This window comes from Ascaphus truei, chromosome 8 (genome assembly GCF_040206685.1).
Source record: "Ascaphus truei isolate aAscTru1 chromosome 8, aAscTru1.hap1, whole genome shotgun sequence".
Classification (NCBI taxonomy): domain Eukaryota; kingdom Metazoa; phylum Chordata; class Amphibia; order Anura; family Ascaphidae; genus Ascaphus; species Ascaphus truei.
In genome coordinates this window covers 36,122,960-36,141,978 of record NC_134490.1, presented here as the reverse complement: position 1 = coordinate 36,141,978, position 19,019 = coordinate 36,122,960, and the positions used below count along the sequence as shown (strand labels likewise).

Genomic DNA, 19,019 nt, shown 5'->3' with positions numbered 1-19,019 from the left:
AAAAGTGGTGGGACACACTGTGTGATGTTAAACCCTTTTTGTGTACACCCAATTGGAGAGGTGGTAATAACATTCAACACATCAATAGGAGGGAGGCCTTTTGGATCTATGAACTTAAGACTCTATCCCCATATGGGCTCAATATTGATTTTGAATTGGGCTCCTTTTTAGATAGATGAAATGGCTCAAACAAACATTAGTTAAATGCAACCATTACTTAATGGATGACACCTTATCCATTTGACTCTGTACCAGCAGTAGCATACTAAGTGGCTTAAGCAGGTTTGTTTATCCTTTGGCCACAATTTGGCATTTTGGTATATATCAATGCCTATTATGATATTACATCTGGCCTCAATTTTGGGATATATGGTTATCAGTTGATATCTGAATGTTTTTAATGTTGTTTAATGTATTGTATGTGTATTATGTTGTTAGAGACGTAGTGATTTGATATTAATGACATGCAGGCTATACAGCCTAATTGGGCAATTAATTTTTAATTGGTTAGGGTATATGTACATGTCATTCAGTGTCAGTCTTTGTAGCCCCTGAGGAAGTGGAGTAACATCCACGAAACGCGTAGGGCAGGTGACACAGTCACTTTGAGCTTGGTATTGGACTTTTTGGGACACTTGGTCACATTTGAGCCCCATTGCAGCCGTTAGTTCTTGGCATACAGGACGTTTGTACTGTCCCTTTAAGGGCACGTGCACACTCGCGTGCAGGCACGCTGAGACAGCCTGTGTAACCGGAGGAGGAAGTGAGGAGAGCAGCCTCACGTGGAGGAGAGCTGTGAGCCCCACAAGCAGGCCTCCAACACTGCCACTGTTCCTGTTAACCCCTGGAGGGAGAGTCAGCACGAGAGTCACGGTGCAGCAGGAATCACATCTCTGCAAAGACATCAGCAGCAGCCGGAAGACTCTTTGTTGCATTGCCTGTATTTGCCTTGCTGCTTGTAAGTAGGGCTCTGATTTTTCATATCTGGATGACCAGCGGTGTTCTCATTTGTCCAAACCATTTATGGCATAGTTCTTTTTATTTAATAAATAGTTTTTATAGTCACTAGGAGTCTCTATGTTATATGTGCAGTGTGTGTATTAGTGTAGACCTGTTTTAACCCTACAGTGTTGCACTATGATCTGTGTCTGTTTGTGTTTTTTCCCCTATATGGCCTGTCAAGCAAGTGTGCTGATCCCCTGAGGAGTACAGGATTATCCAATGAACTTTTGGCGCCAGGTTTTTCTTTGTTTTCACTTTCACTTTCTCTGTCAGTACTGACAGTATTACTAGGCAGCCTTTATATATATATATTTTGCAATTGTCACACTGGTGTTTTAGTCTTTAGCGCTTGTGCACATTTTTTCTTTTTCACAATACAGATACTGGTTACAGGACATACTCCTAGGGAGAGAGTGGCAGAGCCACCTGTGTGTGCATAACATTATCCCTGATAAGGTGTGGCCGAGCCACTGTGTGTGTGTGTAACGTTAAGATATATATTAGGCATTTATTCCGTTCAGTATGCATAATACATAAAAGGTTGCTGTTGCACAATACGGTTGTTATGTTCTTGCTTAGGGTATATTCTCTATCATGGGGATCCTGGGCAAGTGGAGGCGCTGCACCGTGATAAGTAAGGGTATGACCCCAGGCTCCCAAATAGCGGAGGCTCAGAGCTCCTGAAGCCACAGGTACATGCAACACCCGTAGTTCCTTAGTGTATGCAGTCACAAAAAGGGCTACATTTACAAATTTTATAGCCCCCTGTTTTCTGCTCAGATCTGTAAGTGCTGTGATGAAATGATTACCTTGTGCGTAAACTGAAGTTAAAATGAAATAATTACATCCAGTTTACCACGGTGTAAAAGCCAAAATTAATCTGTTACACAGAAGATAACCCTGGTGTAAATTGGGGGAAGGGGTCAAATATAATATTCTATACATTTGGGAAAAATGAAAATCAAGTAAAGTCAAACCAAATATGTTTAGAATCTGAAGCCAGACCCTCACACATCTTCCTCCTGGAATTATCCAGCCTGTATATTTCTTCTGTTTATTATAACCGTGTCTTATTCTCAGAGCAAAATCACTGGGTTCATTGTTAATTGGACTGAAACATGATTAAAGATGATCAGACACACTCTGTAAGATGCAATGAATAGGATGGAGATCGTGTTGCTTACAGCAAATCAAAAAATACTTATCTAGGAACTGGGACATTTTTAATGCAGCAAATGTCAGTCAATGTGAGTGTGTGCATGTGTGTTATACATTTTGAGGTTACATGTAAATGAAAGCCTATTGCCTCTGTATGCTCTTGTGCTAAGCAGACACTGGGATCATTGGTTCGGGTTAGTTCTCCTGGGTAGAAGCCACGAGGTCAGTCCCTCAGCAGGCAGAGGGCTCAGGGCAGGACAGTTAATCCTTTGCTGTGGAGGAACGCCTCCTGATTCGGGTCACGACCTAGGAAGTTACGCAGCATTTCTGTAGCATCCAGGGAACCCCCTGGCCTCAGGATACAGTTCCTGTAATCTGCACCCACCTAAAAAGAGAAGAAGATGTGTGAGTAGCAGAGACTGAACACCAAGGAAACTGAGATATAGAAACTCGTTTTTGCCTTGGTAGCCTTTCTGTGAGCTGCACCAATCCAGGGGGTCTGTTACCAAAACATAATCCCAATACGAGAGGTGGGATAATTATACAGTGCCTAATTAGCACTAACTGTCCAAATCATCAGATTAAAAAAAAGATTGATTCAGAAGCAGCTCTTAGGTGCAGAGATAAACCCACATCCTTTTCCAAAACAAGGCATCTAAGGGGACTTTTGATGTTTGTTCTTCAAATTAACCACTCACTTTACTGCTCATAATTCCTTCTTGTTTGAAGCGGGTGTGGAACATGTCCATAGAATACACCTGACTCCAGAGGTAACCATAATACTGGGCATCGTAACCTCCAGCAAGGTGTCCAAACGTGGCCATCAGGTTTGTACCTTTGAGAAAGTGCAAATGGTTCATGGAGAGGTTCCTTATCCCAACTCATGTTGTGTACATATAAACCTGACAAATAATTATCCGTAAGATGCAGCTCTCACCTGGCGTAGCTGGGACTCCCAGGATCTCCTTGCACAGCCGGGCATATTCCTCAGCAGGATCTACACCGATTTGCGTGTGCAGACCCTGGTCTATCTTGGCCAGGACTATCTGACGTAGATTTAAGAGACCTGGAAAATAGAATACAAGACAAGAAGACAGTTTGTCAGTAGTCATACTTAATGTAACAAAGCTCTTCATCTACATTGCAAACTGGAGGGTGACTCTTCTTGCTCCACAAAACACTGCCTAACTTTTGCACCCTTTATAGAAGAACTGCCCTATCCTGTCCTCTAGACCCATTTCCATGGCGAGCCTGTATCGCTGGAGCTGCACACAGTAGACTCAGTTCTATATAACATGTGACTTGTACCTGTGTTTGCCAGCCGAGATTTCAAGAGCTTCTCCAATGTCTCCTCTGGGATTGGGCTGTCGCTCTTGTAATGTTTTGACATGCGCTGTAGTGCTTCTCTCTCCCATACCCAGTTTTCAAGCATCTGAGAAGGAGCTTCAACGAAATCGCGCTCCACAGGAGATCCACTGAATATTGCAAAATCTGCCTGTGACACATACACGGCTTTAAAAGTGACATGTCAGACCGGTGGGTCACATTACAGCCGGACGTGATCTTGCCACTTACCTGTGAACACATTTGGTGCATGACATGTCCAAACTCGTGGAAATAGGTCTTCACCTCGACATGGTGCAGAAGAGATGTGGTATCCGGGGTGGGTTTGGTGAAATTGGCGACCATGGCAGCCACAGATATCTGCCGCGTGCCATCCGGCAAAAGACACCCAGGCTGTAGCTCGAAGCAGGCGGCGTGGGAATACTTCCCCTCCCTAAGAGAGAGAACAATTACATCAGTGACTGACGTTGGGCCCTACGTACTGTATATTCAGTTTTCTACTACTTCGGCACACAAAAGGTTAATTTGAGTTACAAGTTACACCTAAAAAAAATACATATTTTTGGTTTAACTTGAAACTATTTTTGGGGTCAGTCCAGAAATATCCCAGCATGTTTTACGTGTTGTGTAAAAGTGGGGGAATATAAGAGCACAGTGATCTGTAAATATCAACTTCTGGTTCCCCTGTCCTTTGCAAGTCCGGATTCTAGGTTGTGTTCCCCCTTCGTATTATTGTCTATGGAATCAGAGCGGTTGCTAAGTTCTGGTTCGCCAGATGAAAATCAAGAACCAGAACTTAGCAACAGCTCTGTTTCCATAGACAACAATACGAAGGGGGAACACAACCTAGAATCTGGGCTTGCAAAGGACAGGGGAACCAGAAGCAGCAGCTGGATTGTGGATCAGAACCAGGTTCCAAACTAACCCGGTACACAAACTACTATCTGAGTGAGTCTGTCAGAAGCAGCAACTGTAAAAAGTGCCGGTGCACTGGAGGAGAAGAGATGATAAAACTCTGCAGTCGCAAATGACTAGAAATACCTGGAAAATGGAGTGAAGCCTTCATGATTAAGACCCACGGTGCCCGAGGATCGACGTCATCACGTGCGGACGCTGATCACGTGAGGAAGAGAAGTCGGAAGTGAGAGCCCCAGCCTAACACTGCGGAAGAGCTGCCAGCGCACCGACTTCTCTGCAGGAGCTCACCACCCGCTCGTGCATCACCCTCAACTACCGGACACCATCCCAACCTAATCGTACAAAGCCCTTGCATGGGGCTTCCCTGTAAGTTGACATTGCCTACTATCTTTGATGCTACTGTGTACCATTGTGTATTTCAATATAGCAGCACTATCACCATCTTCTTCGCTACAAATAAAGATACCCTGGATCTGATTATATTATATATATCTTTGTGATATTTGAAATTGGACTGATTAAATGATGCTAAACAATCCATGATTGTGGGTGTGAAAAGGCCAGATATTTGTTTGCTACAAAATTAGGAATAGATCTGTCAAGATGAATCTCTACGCCTGCTGCAAACTCACCTGAATGAAATAAGGCTGGTGCCATCATTCATGGGGTTATAGAAATAAAGTTATGGGGTATTTTTATACTCGGGCATTATTACATTCAGAAAGCTATTCTCTCTCCCCAAGTCTTAAAAATATTATTAGAGATTGCTGAGGGGGGAGTTAAGGACATGCCCAGAAAGTTGGCTTATTCTGTTCCAATGCAGGGATTTTTAAGATAAAACCATGCATTTGATATACGAATTGAAAATTCAACAAAGGAAGTGTCAAATGATATGACATGTGAATTCTGCAAAACTCTCTGAAATGCCTAATATGTGGGAATGTATGTTAGTAATTTGTATGTTTTATCACTTTATTTTTATGAAACTGTCTGCATAATATACTGTACTGTATTTTCTTGTAATGTTTATTTTCTTGTAACTAAGCACCATACTACTATTCTATATTAAATCTAAAATGTTATCAGTATGTATGTGTGTATGTCTTTATACAGTGCCATCAATGTACATAGCGCTTCACAGCAGTAATACAGTAATACACGTGACAACCATATAAATAACAAATAATATAAATAACACATAAAGGGGAGAAGTGCTTCAGACATAAAAGTAACATTTAGGAAAATGGGTCCCTGCTCCAAAGAGCTTACAATCTAATTGGTTGGTAGGAAGAACGTACAGAGACATTAGGAGGGTGTTCTGGTAAGTACGTCTGCAAGGAGCAAAGGTTTATTTATTTATAAAAATGTTTTACAAGGAAGTAATACATTGAGAGATACCTCTGTTTTCAAGTATGCTCTGGGCACAGAGTTATAAAAAATACATGGTTACATTAAAATAACAGGGTTATACAGTGAATTCAGAGACATTTCATGGACAGATAGAGTTGGAAAATTGGGTACAGGGGATAAAGGGCTTATAAGTTTCAGATTGAAATAGAGCAGCTTTAACATCACCAAACATCAGCGAATGGCAGCAAACGGTTCACACCCTTTGGCTGCCCTTCGGCTGCGCCAAAGGCTGTCCGCCTTTGGGGCAACGCAGATGTAACAAGAGACAGGGGGTGCCCAATGCGGCATCCAATTGACAAAACACATATAAAGTAAAATACTTCAATAATAATAATATAAAATACTTGGTTATTTAGTTAACCCTTTGGCCAAAGGCGTCATAAGCCTGCATACCAATGTCAAGGTATAACCAAAATAATGCAGGTCCTACACTACACTGTGAACCCTTCCTTTTACCTCTGTGAGAGGGGAAGAACCATAATGGGTCTTGTTCCTGCAGCAAGTGAAATGACCTTCCAAGTTAAAAAGGTGAAGGAGGAGGAGTGAGCTCTGGGGGGAGGTGCCACAACCTCCAATTGACTGCTAGCAGTCAGACATAGGTAAACACAGATTCCCAGCAAGCTCAAACTCCCACACCCACCACATAATGAATATATATTTATGTCAACCAGAGAGCTACTGAGCGTGGCAACGCAGATGTACACTGGGGTGGTTGAGATTGAATCTGTTGCATCTGTGGTTTATGTACGAGGTGTTAATTATCAGCCATGGAGCTACTCATATGCTTCCTTAAGCAGGTGTGTTTTCAAGTAGGTCTTGAAGGTGGATAGAGAGGGTGCTTGTCGGATACTGAGGGAAAGTTTATTCTAGAGGTGTGGGGCTGTCTTTGAGAAAGGTTTAAGGCGGGAGAGGGCTTTAAATACAAAAGGGATAGAGAGAAGACATCCTTGAGCAGAAAGCAAGAGTCGAGGTGGTGTTGTAAAGATCAGGGAGTCAAGCCACCCTCGGCGCGCTCCCCACTCACCTCCGCTCGCTGCCGAGGCTCCCGCCTTTTTCTCAAAGGATGGGCATCTCCATACATTTTTCTTCAGGGTATCATCCCCAAACCAACGGTCAGACAGAGAGATCCAATCAGTCCTTAATGCAATACCTGCGTTGTTTCATCTCGGACACCCAGGATGACTGGACGGATCTTCTTCCCTGGGCCGAATTCGCGCACAATAGTCTGAGCAGCGAGTCCACATTTTTTCATAAACTATGGATTTCACCCATCCCGCCTCCCGATGTCCACATCTTCTTCTGAGGTATCGGCTGCGGATAACATAATTCATGGAAAATGGTCCAGGAGAATCTTAGGACTGCAACGGCTAGACAGAAACTCCAGGCGGACTGTCACCGGTACTGACGTCGGGGGCGCGCGGTGCACACGCAGCACGCATTTGGCGCACACAGTTCACGCCTCCTCAGAAGTTGTCAGGAATCCTTATCCCACCTGATCCCTGCTCCGGATTCACCAACCACAGTCCTCGCTGCTGACGCACCTCCACGCTGCAGATTACTCATTGGTTGCTCTCTCCTATTTATGCTCAGCTGCCCCACTGGCAAATTGGCTGAGCATAATCCTATGTTACGTTGTGTTCATTGCTTCCTAGCCTTGCAGTCTTGTCTTGTCCTCTTGTTCGCAGCTCTTTGTTATTGACCCGGCTTGTTTTGGACTCTGATCTTCTGTACTCCTGATCCCGGCTATCTACGACAATCCGCACCTTCCCAACCCTGACCTCGGCACCCGTACAACGACTATTCTCCTCTACCAACCCGGACCCCGGCTAATAGTACCTGCAACGATCCGTACCTCTCCAACCCAGACCCTGGCAAGTATGTCGACTATCCGTACCTCTCCAACCCAGACCTGCTACCTTGACCAACCTACACTCCGGACACGCCCAACGTGGCTGTGGGTGGTGTTTATATCCATCCCCACCTCAGTCCTGCGGTCTCGTCCTGTTTGTGGTGAGCACATCATGACAGGTGAATAGCGAAAAATTAGGGCTGAGATATAAGGAGGAGCAGAAGAGTGTAAAGCTTTTAAAGGGAGGAGGAGAATTGACTGTCTGATATGGGATTTGATAGGAAGCCAGCAGAGTGATTTCAGCAGGGGAGACGCTGAGAGAGATTTCGGAAATACACTGGCGACACACTTTATCCGAGCTTGGCTAGTCCCACGAATTCGGGTATACCCGGGTGTATTGAGGTTTGTGACTGTTTTCTGCCCGAGTGCATTGAGTTATTTTCCAAGCAGGGATTGAAGCATTTTATTCCCGCTGGCTGCAATACTGCACAGTATATATATATAAACTGCATTACAATTCATGAATTTATGCCATCTGGTAGACACGCAAAGCATTGCAGCCTATTAAATCCTAATCATTATCATTTAACAGATCAGCCGCCCATCAGCCGGGCATGAACCCAGGCTGGGAAAGCAAATGCAACGGGGCTTGTCAGAGGTGAGGAGCGGCGCATTCCAGGTATCTGCCAGGTACATACCGGGTATTTGCTCGAATAAAGTGTGTCGGTGCAGTAGTAGAGTGATTCTGACAGCAGCATTTAGGATAGATTGTACGGGAGACAGGTGAGAGGCTAGAAGGCCAGACAGCAGGAGATTACAGTAGTCATGACGGGAGAGAATGAGGGTCTGTCTCAGAGTTTTTGCAGTTGAGCAACAGAGGAAAGGACGTATGTTGGTAATATTGTGCAGGAAAAAACAACAGGTTTTAGCTACCTTTTGAATGTGAGAAGAGAATGTGAGAGAGAAGAGTCGAGTGTGACCCCTAGGCAGCGTGCTTGGGCTACTGGTTGAATGATAGTACTTCCAACAGTAATGCGGAAGGAGGTAGTAGGGCCAGGTTTGGGAGGAAGTATGAGGAGCTCTGTTTTTGCCATGTTAAGTTTAAGTCGGCGGAGGGTGATCCAGGATGATATAGCAGAGAGACATTCAGAAACTTTAGTCTGTACAGCAGGTTTAAGGACATGGTTAGAAAAGTAAATTTGTGTCGTCAGCATAGCGGTGATATTTGAACCCAAGGGATGTGATTAGGTCACCTAGAGAGAGTGTGTAAAGAGAAAAGAGAAGAGGTCCCAGGACAGAGCCCTGGGGTACCCTTACAGAGGTGGTAGCAAAAGAGACACTGAAAGTACGATGGGAGAGGTAAGAGGAGATACAGGATAGAGCTTTGTTACGAATGCCAAGAGTATGGAGAATGTGAAGGAGAAGAGGGTGGTCCACTGTATCAAATGCGGCAGAGAGGTTGAGTAATATGAGCAGAGTGTAATGACCTTTGTCTTTGGCAGCATGGAGGTCATTAGTTATTTTAGTGAGGGCTGTTTCAGTGGAGTGAGCAGTGTGGAAGCCAGATTGTAGAGGGTCTAGGAGAGAATAGGTGTTGAGAAAATGGAGCAAGCAAGAGAATACAAGACGTTCAGAGGCAAAAGGCAGGAGGGAGACAGGTCGATAGTTAAAAAGAATGGTAGCGTCAAGCTTGCTGTTTTTGAGTAATGGTATAACTCTTGCATGTTTGAATGAAGAGAGAAAGGTAACAGAGTAGAGGGAGGAGTTAAAAATATGTGTGATCGTAGGGATTATAGCAGGAGCAAGAGGTTTTAGGAAATGGGAGGGAATGGGGTCAAGAGGGTAGTTGGTAGAGGGAGAAGAGGAGATCAGCAATGACACATACTACTCTGTGACAGCAGAAAATTAGTCAAAGAAGGCAGGAGGAGAGTTAGGAAGAGGAGTAGGATGGGAGGGGGATACAGAGGGGATGTCCTGACATATGGATTCCACCTTTTCCTTGAAATAGTCGACAAAGTCCTGAGGTGAGATGGAGAAAGAAGAACAGGCAGCAGAGGGTTGTCTGAGTAGGGAGTCAAAGACAGAGAAGAGTAGGCATGGATCAAACTTGTGCGTGTTGATTAGTGAAGAAAAGTTTGTTTAGCTTGAGAGAGGGCAGAGTTGTAACAGGATAGCATACATTTGTAGGGAAGGAAGCCTGCGAGTGTGAGATTTCCTCCAGAGGCATTCAGAGAAACAAGTGCAGGAACACAGCATGCCTGTGTGGGAATTTAGCCAGGGTCTGGGGTTATAAGGGCGAGAACGGCAGAGAAAAAGCAGGGCATGTAGATCAAGAGAGGAGGATAGGGCAGACCATGTTGGTAGGGAACTGAGGCAGAACTGAGAGAGGAGAGGGAGGAGTGTAAAGTGGAATCAAAAGCTGGTAGGTTAATGGAGCGCAGGTCTCTGCAGAAACGAGGAGTAGATGGAAGTGGAGAAGGGGAGAAGTGAGCGAGAGAAAATGAGATGAGGTGATGGTCAGAGAGAGGAAGGGAGGAAATGGAGAAATCAGAGAGAGAAAAGTTTTTAGTGAAAACCAGATCTAGGTAGTGGCCATCCACTGATGAAGGCCAAAAGAAGAGGTTAGAGAGAGAAAGCGGGAAGCCCAAGGGTTCATCAATGTGGCAGTTAAAGTCCCCATGGAGAAGAACAGGGGAGTCTGAGAGGAGAAAGAAAGAAAGCCAGGATTCAAAGTGAGAGAGAAAGACAGAAGGGGGATTAGAGGTGCGTGGGTGATAGATGACCGTCACGTGTACAGGGAGAAGAGAGAAAAGCTGGACAGTGTGAGCCTCAAAGGAGGGATAAGCAAGAGAAGGAGGAATTTGGAAGGGTACGGTAGCGGCAGAGAGGGGAGAGCAGGAGCGCCACGCATCCACCCTTAACATCAGGGCGTGGAGAGTGGGAGAAAGAAAGGCCTCCATAAAAGAGGGCAGCTTCCAGAGCAGAGTCAGACTGAGTGAGCCAGGTCTCAGTTATAGCAAAAAGGAGCAGAGAGTGATAGAGAAAGAAGTCATGCACAGAGAGGAACTTGCTAGAAAGGGAGCGAGCATTCCAAAGGGCACAGGAGAAAGGGTGAGAGGAGGGAGGGTGACAGGGGATGGGTATGAGGTTAGAGGGGTTGATACCAGAAGGAGTAGAAGTTGTATGTGGAAGGCGAGGATGAGAGCAAGTAGAAATAAGGCAGGGACTAGGATTGGGAGAGACATCCCCAGAAGCAAGGAGGAGAAGCATGGACAGAAAGAGAATGTGTGAGGAGGATTTGTAGGGGTGTTTTTTACTGAAGGGAATATAGCTGTGTGATGTCAGAGGGTGCAGGTACGGCTGGGGCCATGGTACCGCAGAAAGTGCGGAGGCGTCCGCACGCTGAGCGAACAGACTGCCTTGAGGCAGTGTGCGCGTCCACGTGGCGTGCGGGCGGAAACAGGAGGGGGCGTGCATTACCAAGAAATCATTTCAAACTGATTTCTTTGCGCAACAGGCTGGTCACGTGAGCGGTTCGCCCAGTGAGGGCCCCTCGGAACGCCCCCCACGGCCCATCCACCATGGCCAGGAGAAAGCACCCGCTTACCTCACAGCCTCCGTACACCTCCGAATCGTTCTCACACATTCTCTTTCTATCCATGCTTCTGGCTCATCGGCTGAGCATAACCCTTTTTAATTCCAAAGTGTTTAACCGCTCTCCTTGTTCCTGCTGCCTTGCGCTCTTGTTCCTTGATGAGTGAGGATGCAGGGAGGGGGGATGAGAGAGGATGAAGGGGGGATGAGAGGATGAAGGGGGGGATGAGAGAGGAAGGGAGGGGGGTGAGAGGACGAGGGGGAGAACGAGGATGAGGAGGGGTGCAACAGTCTTGGAATTTGTGGGAGGAAAATTAAGATTAGTATTGCTCGCCATGTACAGTATGACTGCAGGTCAGTTATTTATAAATGATCTGACCATTATGTAATTTGTTCTAAATTTCACTCCAAGCGTGCACCAATTTGCTTCAATTTGCTCTATTTCATATTCTATTTCTTAAAAAAATCCTCGGAAGGGCGCTCCCTCCCAAGACCCCTCCCCAGATTTTTTTACGAAACAGAATATAAATTGGTGCAAATTGGTGAATACTTGGAGTGAAATTTAGAACAAATTACGTAACAGTCAGGTCATTTATAAATAACATTCTTCCCCACCAGCGATTCTCGTTGATGCTGCTTTAAATGTATGCTGCTTGCCCCTGCATTGCTGCTTTCCCTAGTGTGTCTCTAGCTGCATAGGTCTTACAAGTCCCCTGACTGATTTAGGTGCTACCCTGACATCTCAATTAGCACATGTGAGGCACATAAAAACAGATGGTGTTTCTAAACAGGCTGTTGTCCTGCCTAGGTGTTACAAGCTGAATTTAGGTAAGAGACACATCAAGGGGTGATTTAGAGACAGACAATTCAAATACAGTATGGCTTTTGCCTAATTCTTACAAGTTGAGATTAAGAAAATAGACACAGCAGGGGGTGAATCTTTTGGCCTTAATTGAACTTCGCACATTTTATAGAGTAACTGTATTTTCGGACACATTCTGCTACAATAGATTTGTGTGTTAATCATATTTTTTCCTAATTAGTAGAGGGCCGAGGACCCCTAGTGGTAACTCCTTGGTGGTGGCAGCGAGTTTAAGGTTATATTTGTGACGGATTGAGGGGAGATATTGCTCAGTTTAGAGCCTCTGCGGGGAAATAAATGCATCAGCTGAATAGCTGTGTGTATTAACCCTTGTCACATAAACAAGTCACATGCCCATTTGTGACAGTGGCTAATATCCAAAGAAAGTTAGATACAGGAGAGATGAGAGCAGGTCTGTGTGAGAGGTACCCTGGCCACAAACTATTCAGACCAGAAATAAGTGTCAGATAAAGTCCTGAAAAAACGTACCGTGGATACAGATCCAGGTAGAACATTCCCAGGAGTTGTGCTGTGACTTTATCTTTCACAGAGAATAGAGATACATCCTCATGCCAAACTGCAGGTCCCTTTTCCAGGTGAAAGGTCACACCCAGTACGTCTTGGTAAATGTCCATTAGACCAGAGGTCACCACCTCCATGGGGAAGAATTCCTTGAGCAGATTCTGGTCCACGCTGTAGGTGGTCTCCTCCACTTGGTTCATAAAGTAGCGCATGTCCCAGGCATTGATCTGGTTATCGAAGTCCAGTCCTCGTTTCTCACACTCCTTCCTTTTCAGCTCCAATATGACTGACCTCTCCTGCTCCCCCAAGGGCTTCAGCTTTTGGTATAACTCATCTGAAAAGGATACACACAAACACTGTATATGCAAGAAGCTGAATGCTGAGAAATCTGACCCCCATCACGATGAACAAGTTGCAGTATAAAGTAATACGAAGCATGGTTACACAACTAACTCTGACCCTTACTTTTGGTTCCTATTGTCTGCCCATAATTCCCTTGACACTGTTGGGTATTACTGCAGGATGAAGAGTAGCAAGGTAAATATTCCATATAAACATGACAGATCTAGCCAGGGTTTCACAATTTGGGGCAAGAAGAGTACAGAGGAACAGTACACAGCAGACTAGGGGTGGCCAATTCCAGTCCTGAAGGGCCACCAACAGGTCAGGTTTTAAGGCTATCCCTGCTTCAGCACAGGTGGCTCAATCAGTTATTCAGTCTAAGACTGAGCCACCTGTGCTGAAGCAGGGATATCCTGAAAACCATCCTGTTGGTGGCCCTTGAGGACTGGAGTTGACCACCCCTGCAGTAGAGCATATTCGTTTCCATGACCAGATGTTTTCCAAGTTCTATAGGAAATATCTTCTGTTTTAGACACTATACTCCTAGGCCATATGACATGTTTGAGGGCAGAGACAAACAAGTCCCTACCTAGGAACGTCTCCACCGTCTTGCTGTTCTTCGCCATGTTCATCTCAAGAATGAAATCTGCGTGAGTGTTAAACCCGAGGATGCTGCTTTTCTGTTCTCTCAGTTCCAACAGCTCCTTCAGAATCTGGCTGTTCTCCTAGAAGGGGAGATATGAGGACCACAGATGTTTAGATGTTTATGGTTAGGTTCTACACCACAGAGAACATTCGCACCGACCTCTTTGCACCGGGAGTTTAAAGCCTTCTCCACCTTCTGCCGAGTCTCTGGAATGTGACACTTTTTCATTAAAGGGAAATAGTGAGGGTATTTCAAGGTGACCTTTAATTTTCCATCCTCTGCTTTTTCCAAGGCGTTCAGGTAGTCATCAGGGAGCCCTCCTAGAAAACAAACGTATTCTAATCAGTTAGAAGAATAATACCAAATAAAACCTGGAGGGCATGAGGCAGAATGTGAGAGCTCAACATGTGTCTATAAAACTGCAGATCTCTCCTCTTATGTCTGCCTGGTCTCTTCATATTCCAAGGAACATAGAGCCTCCAGCACACTGTGTGACAGACAGGGGCGGAGAACTTACCCAGCTCGTTCTCCGAGAAGACAAGAAATGTGATATCTTCATTCAAGTTTTTGCCGAAATCGATGCAAAGGTTGCTCATCTTTTTCTTGATTGAAATCATTTTCTGAAACAAACAAAAACACACACACACATATATATATAGGGAACCATGTTAAAAATGGTTATTGAGGCAAAAAGTGACACTGTGCTCATTTGCATGTCATTTCCCAGAATCCCTTGCTGCAGTGGAAGTGCTGTATGCTGGGTGATAATGGGGAAAGGCGGGGTTGCAGACCTGCCTAAGACATGCAGATGAGCATACAGCTATATTTGCATATATATTTATATATATATATATATATACACACACATATATACACACACACACAGTACATATATAATTCCATTTGCAACAGAAATATTTACTTCCTTTATTTGTCAGTTTGGAAAACTTGAGCATTCTTAAAATAATGTGTGTGTCCAGGTTTTATTTTATTATTTATTTATAAAAAAATGACCAGGAAATAATACCGCTCGTTTTGAAGTATGTCCTGGGACATTACAACCCAATATAACTGTGGTATTTTAAAAGGATTTACCTTACAATACAACGAAGGTAGAGCCTTTTAATAATAACTTTATTTTATATAGTGCTTTTCTCCCAATGGAACTCAGAGCACTTCAATATTACAGTACAGTGCAGGCAGTTGCGGATTTTAAAAAAAATGGCGCCCTTAGGCACTTACCTGATGCCGCCCTCCTGTTCCCATGGCAACATGACATCACACACTTGCTGATCGCGCATGCGCAGAAACGGCCAGCTCACGCAAGCGCAGTAGCGGCAAACGCCGATCTCCAAATTCTGCCGGTCCTCAAATTCTGCTACCTTAGGCCCGGGCCTAATGGGGAATGTGCCACTGAGTGCACGGTACGCGGCACATACTGTAAGCATGTTACAGACACAGTCGCTGCAGAGATGAGTTTACAATCTATGTTTTTGGTGCCTGAGGCACAGGAAGATAAAGGGACTTGCCCAAGGTCACAAGGAGCTGACAGTGGGATTTGAACAAGGTTCCCCTGATTCACACTCTGTGCCATTGTTTAGAGTCTGTGCCTTTACTCACGGAGTCACTACGTCTCCTAATACCACACTATACAATATAACTGTAATATTGTATTGTATTGTATGTCTTTATTTATACAGCGCCATTAATGTACATAGCGCTTCACAGTAGTAATACATGTGGTAATCAAATAAATAACAGAGCATGGGAATAAGTGCTTTAGACATAAAAGTAACATTAAGGAAGAGGAGTCCCTGCCCCGAGGAGCTTACAGTCTAATTGGTAGGTAGGGAGAACGTACAGAGACAGTAGGAGGGAGTTCTGGTAAGTGCGTCTGCAGGGGGCCAAGCTTTATGTATCATGTGTTCAGAATATCCACAGTGCTATTCATATGCTTCTTTAAGCAAGTGTGTCTTAAGGTGGGTCTTAAAGGTGGATAGAGAGGGTGCTAGTCGGGTACTGAGGGGAAGGGCATTCCAGAGGTGCGGGGCAGAAAGTGAGAAAGGTTTAATGCGGGAGAGGGTTTTAGATACAAAGCGGGTAGAAAGAAGACATCCTTGAGAAGAACGCAAGAGTCTGGATGGTGCATAATGAGAAATTAGGGCTGAAATGTAAGGAGGGACAGAAGAGTGTAAAGCTTTAAAAGTGAGGAGAAGAATGGAGTGTGAGATGCGGGATTTGATCGGAAGCCAGGAGAGGGATTTCATGAGGGGAGATGCTGAGACAGATCTAGGAAAGAGTAGAGTGATTCTGGCAGCAGCGTTTAGAATAGATTGTAGGTGAGACAGGTGAGAGGCAGGAAGGCCGGACAGCAGGAGGTTACAGTAATATAATAATATGGAATCATCCCAACCTGCTGCATCTCTGGCTGAAGATTCAGGCCGTTTCTCTGGCCCAACTTGATCACTGTCTCTAAGAATCTCTCCGCTTCTGGTTTCAGGGAATTCGGAGTTAGAATTGTCTACAAATCATTAACAAACATGAAAATACATATTAATTATGCAATAAATCAGAAAAAACAAACCAACAACAACAAACACATCTCTGTAACCAGATCCTACAAAGGAAAGGACCAAAGGCCCTATTCTTTATTACATATGTATGGGTGATTTTGGATGAATGGCTGTTTAGGCAGATATAGATTGTACCCCTAAGGGTTTATACAATGAAGAGACAAGGCCAGTGGAAGCTGAAAAGGGAAAGATAGCAAAGAGAGTTACAGTCCCTCATTTTTCCACACCTTATTTAGCAAGAATTCTCTGGATCAGGACAGGTATAAAGTGATATACTTAAAGCCTCAGTTCATTCTGTGTTCTGACATGGAGGCTGGGCCGCCGACAGAAATCATGGGGCCCAGGACAAATGAAATGAGCAGCCCCCCCCTGAACCTATAGCGCACCTACCACGAAAAAATATTTTTTAGCAAGCAACTTTTACTTTGTTTTCTTCTTATTGTAATACTGAAAAAAACATTACAATGCAATCTGTTTATTTTTATATTTTCAACAAAAGACAGATGACTGACTGCCTGGGTGGGTAACTGCGTGGGTGTGTGGGTGACTGACGGCCTGGGTGGGTGACTGCCTGCCTGGGTGGGTGAGTGACTGCCTTGACTGACTGACTGCCTGGGTGGGTGACTGGGTGGGTGGGTGACTGAGTGACTGCTTGGGTGGGTGGGTGCTGCTTCCTTGCCCGCCAGATGCTTCCCCCCTGCCGCCGGGGGGTGCGACTGGTGTGCTAATTTTGTGGCTGGAGGCGGGCGCAGGTGACTGAGTGACTGGGTGGGTGAGTGACTGGGTGGGTGCTTGAGTGACTGGGTAGGTGACTGAGTGATTGGATGGGTGACTGAGTGGGTGAATGACTGGGTGGGTTACTGTGGGTGGGTGATTGAGTGACTGGGTGGGTGGGTGGGTGACTGGGTGGGTGGGTGGATGACTGAGTGGGTGGGTTGGTGACTGGATAACAGAGTGACTTGGTGGGTGGGTGACTGAGTGGATGGGTGGGTGACTGAGTGGGTGGTTGACTGAGTGACTGGGTTGAGTGAGTGACTGGGTGGGTGACTGAGTGACTGGGTGGGTGACTGAGTGACTGGGTGGGTGACTGAGTGACTGGGTGGGTGGGGGACTGGATGGGTGGGTGTGTGACTGGGTGAATGGGTGGGTACCTGAGTGCGTGGGTGACTGAGTTGACTGGGTGGGTGACTGAGTTGACTGGGTGGTTCGGTGACTGGGTGGGTGGGTGACTGAGTGGCTTGACTTGAATGAGTGACTGGGTGGGTGAATGAGTGACTGGGTGAGTTGGTGGGTGACTGGATGACTGCCTGGGTAGGTTACTGCATGGGTGGGTGAGTGACTGCCTGGGTGAGTGACTGCTTGGGTGGGTGACTGACCTTGACCGGGTGGGTGCTGCTTCCTGCTTCCTTGCCCACCAGATGCTTCCCCCCTTGCCCCCGATATCTCTGCGGCTGCTGCCCGGGGAGGGAGGCTGGCTCAAGAGGTGCAGAACCCCCTTCAGAGCCGCGCGGGAGGTGGGCAGCTCGGGGAGCGTGACTGGTGTGCTAATTCCGCAGCTGGAGGCGGGCGCGCGGGGGAAGCTGGGTTGGCACTCGTGCGGGGGGAGCTGGGTGGGTGGGGCGCAGGCTCGCCACGACGCTTCCCCTCCGTCCCACATTGGGAGCGGGGAGGAGCGGGCCCACAGGCAGCAGGCCGGATTGCCTGCTTTCCCTGCGCATGCGCGACAGGGACCTCGGCTCTGCGCATGCACATGGGAATCACCGCCATTTTTATTTTACTGTTTGTTTTTTTCTCTCTAATATAACAGGCACGGCCGCGCAGGGGGCCCGGCGTCCAGGCCCCTTGACTCAAGGGGCCCGGGACGCCAACCCCGGCAGACCCCCCCCTGTTGGCGGCCTGCATGGAGTATACATGTCCTAATAGATAGGGAGGGTATTAAGGAGTACACAGTGTGGCTTAGCAGCTGCGGTTATTGGCAGGAGCTAGCATTGTATTTTGGATGTCCGTTCTGTAACGCAAAGACGTTTTTGCCTGTTGGAAGAACACTTACAGTATATTTAATATACTGGAAGGACCAGCAATTTTCATTAAGTAAAACTAGAAGTGGAAATCAGGGGAAATGTGCTCATCTGCAGTAAATTTCGAGGTTTTAAACTCTATTAAATGTGCAGTGCTGCAGATTGTGACCAAACATACACAAGTGACAATGTACTAACAGTAATGCCGGGCGTACGCATAAGCTGACATAGCTACAGGATAGGGCCTCACAATATCAGGGGATTTAAAAAAGCAAGAATCATGCCTTTCAAGTTTTATAACCCGATGATTAATAAAGATATGGGTAAAAGAAGATTATCTATAAATATTTACATTTTTGTTCAAATATGACCCTAAACATCACGTGCATCGAAAGTGATAAACTTCGTAGCTTATGAGTTGAAGACATCATCAATGACTTCACTCTCCAATAATCACAAAATAAAATGTTTTAATATTAAAAATGAAGGTGATGTGCAAACACTGTTCATTTTAGCTTTACACCGTAATGTTTGTATATAACAATGCTAGACTAATGCTTTCATTCATTTCAGTGTCATGTTTATATGATCAATGGTTTCTTCAGTCAGAGTAATACGTGTCTCATTTTGGGGGCCTCTTAACCTTGACATAGCTTAGGGCCTCAGAAGTCCGGCCCTGACTAAGAGGCAGGTTACTGATGAGTGTGAGTGGCAGGTTTAGCGCAACACTGAGGGTTGAGTCCTCATCCCACCTTTAAGCGCTCGATTCTCTGATACACAT

General features: G+C 45.6%; 1 pseudogene; it reads right to left on the bottom strand.

Annotated features, from left to right (window-relative positions):
- Window positions 1-1,815: 1,815 nt before the first annotated feature.
- The window catches only part of LOC142501465 (thimet oligopeptidase-like), a 32,574-nt pseudogene continuing 15,370 nt past the window's right edge, over window positions 1,816-19,019 (bottom strand).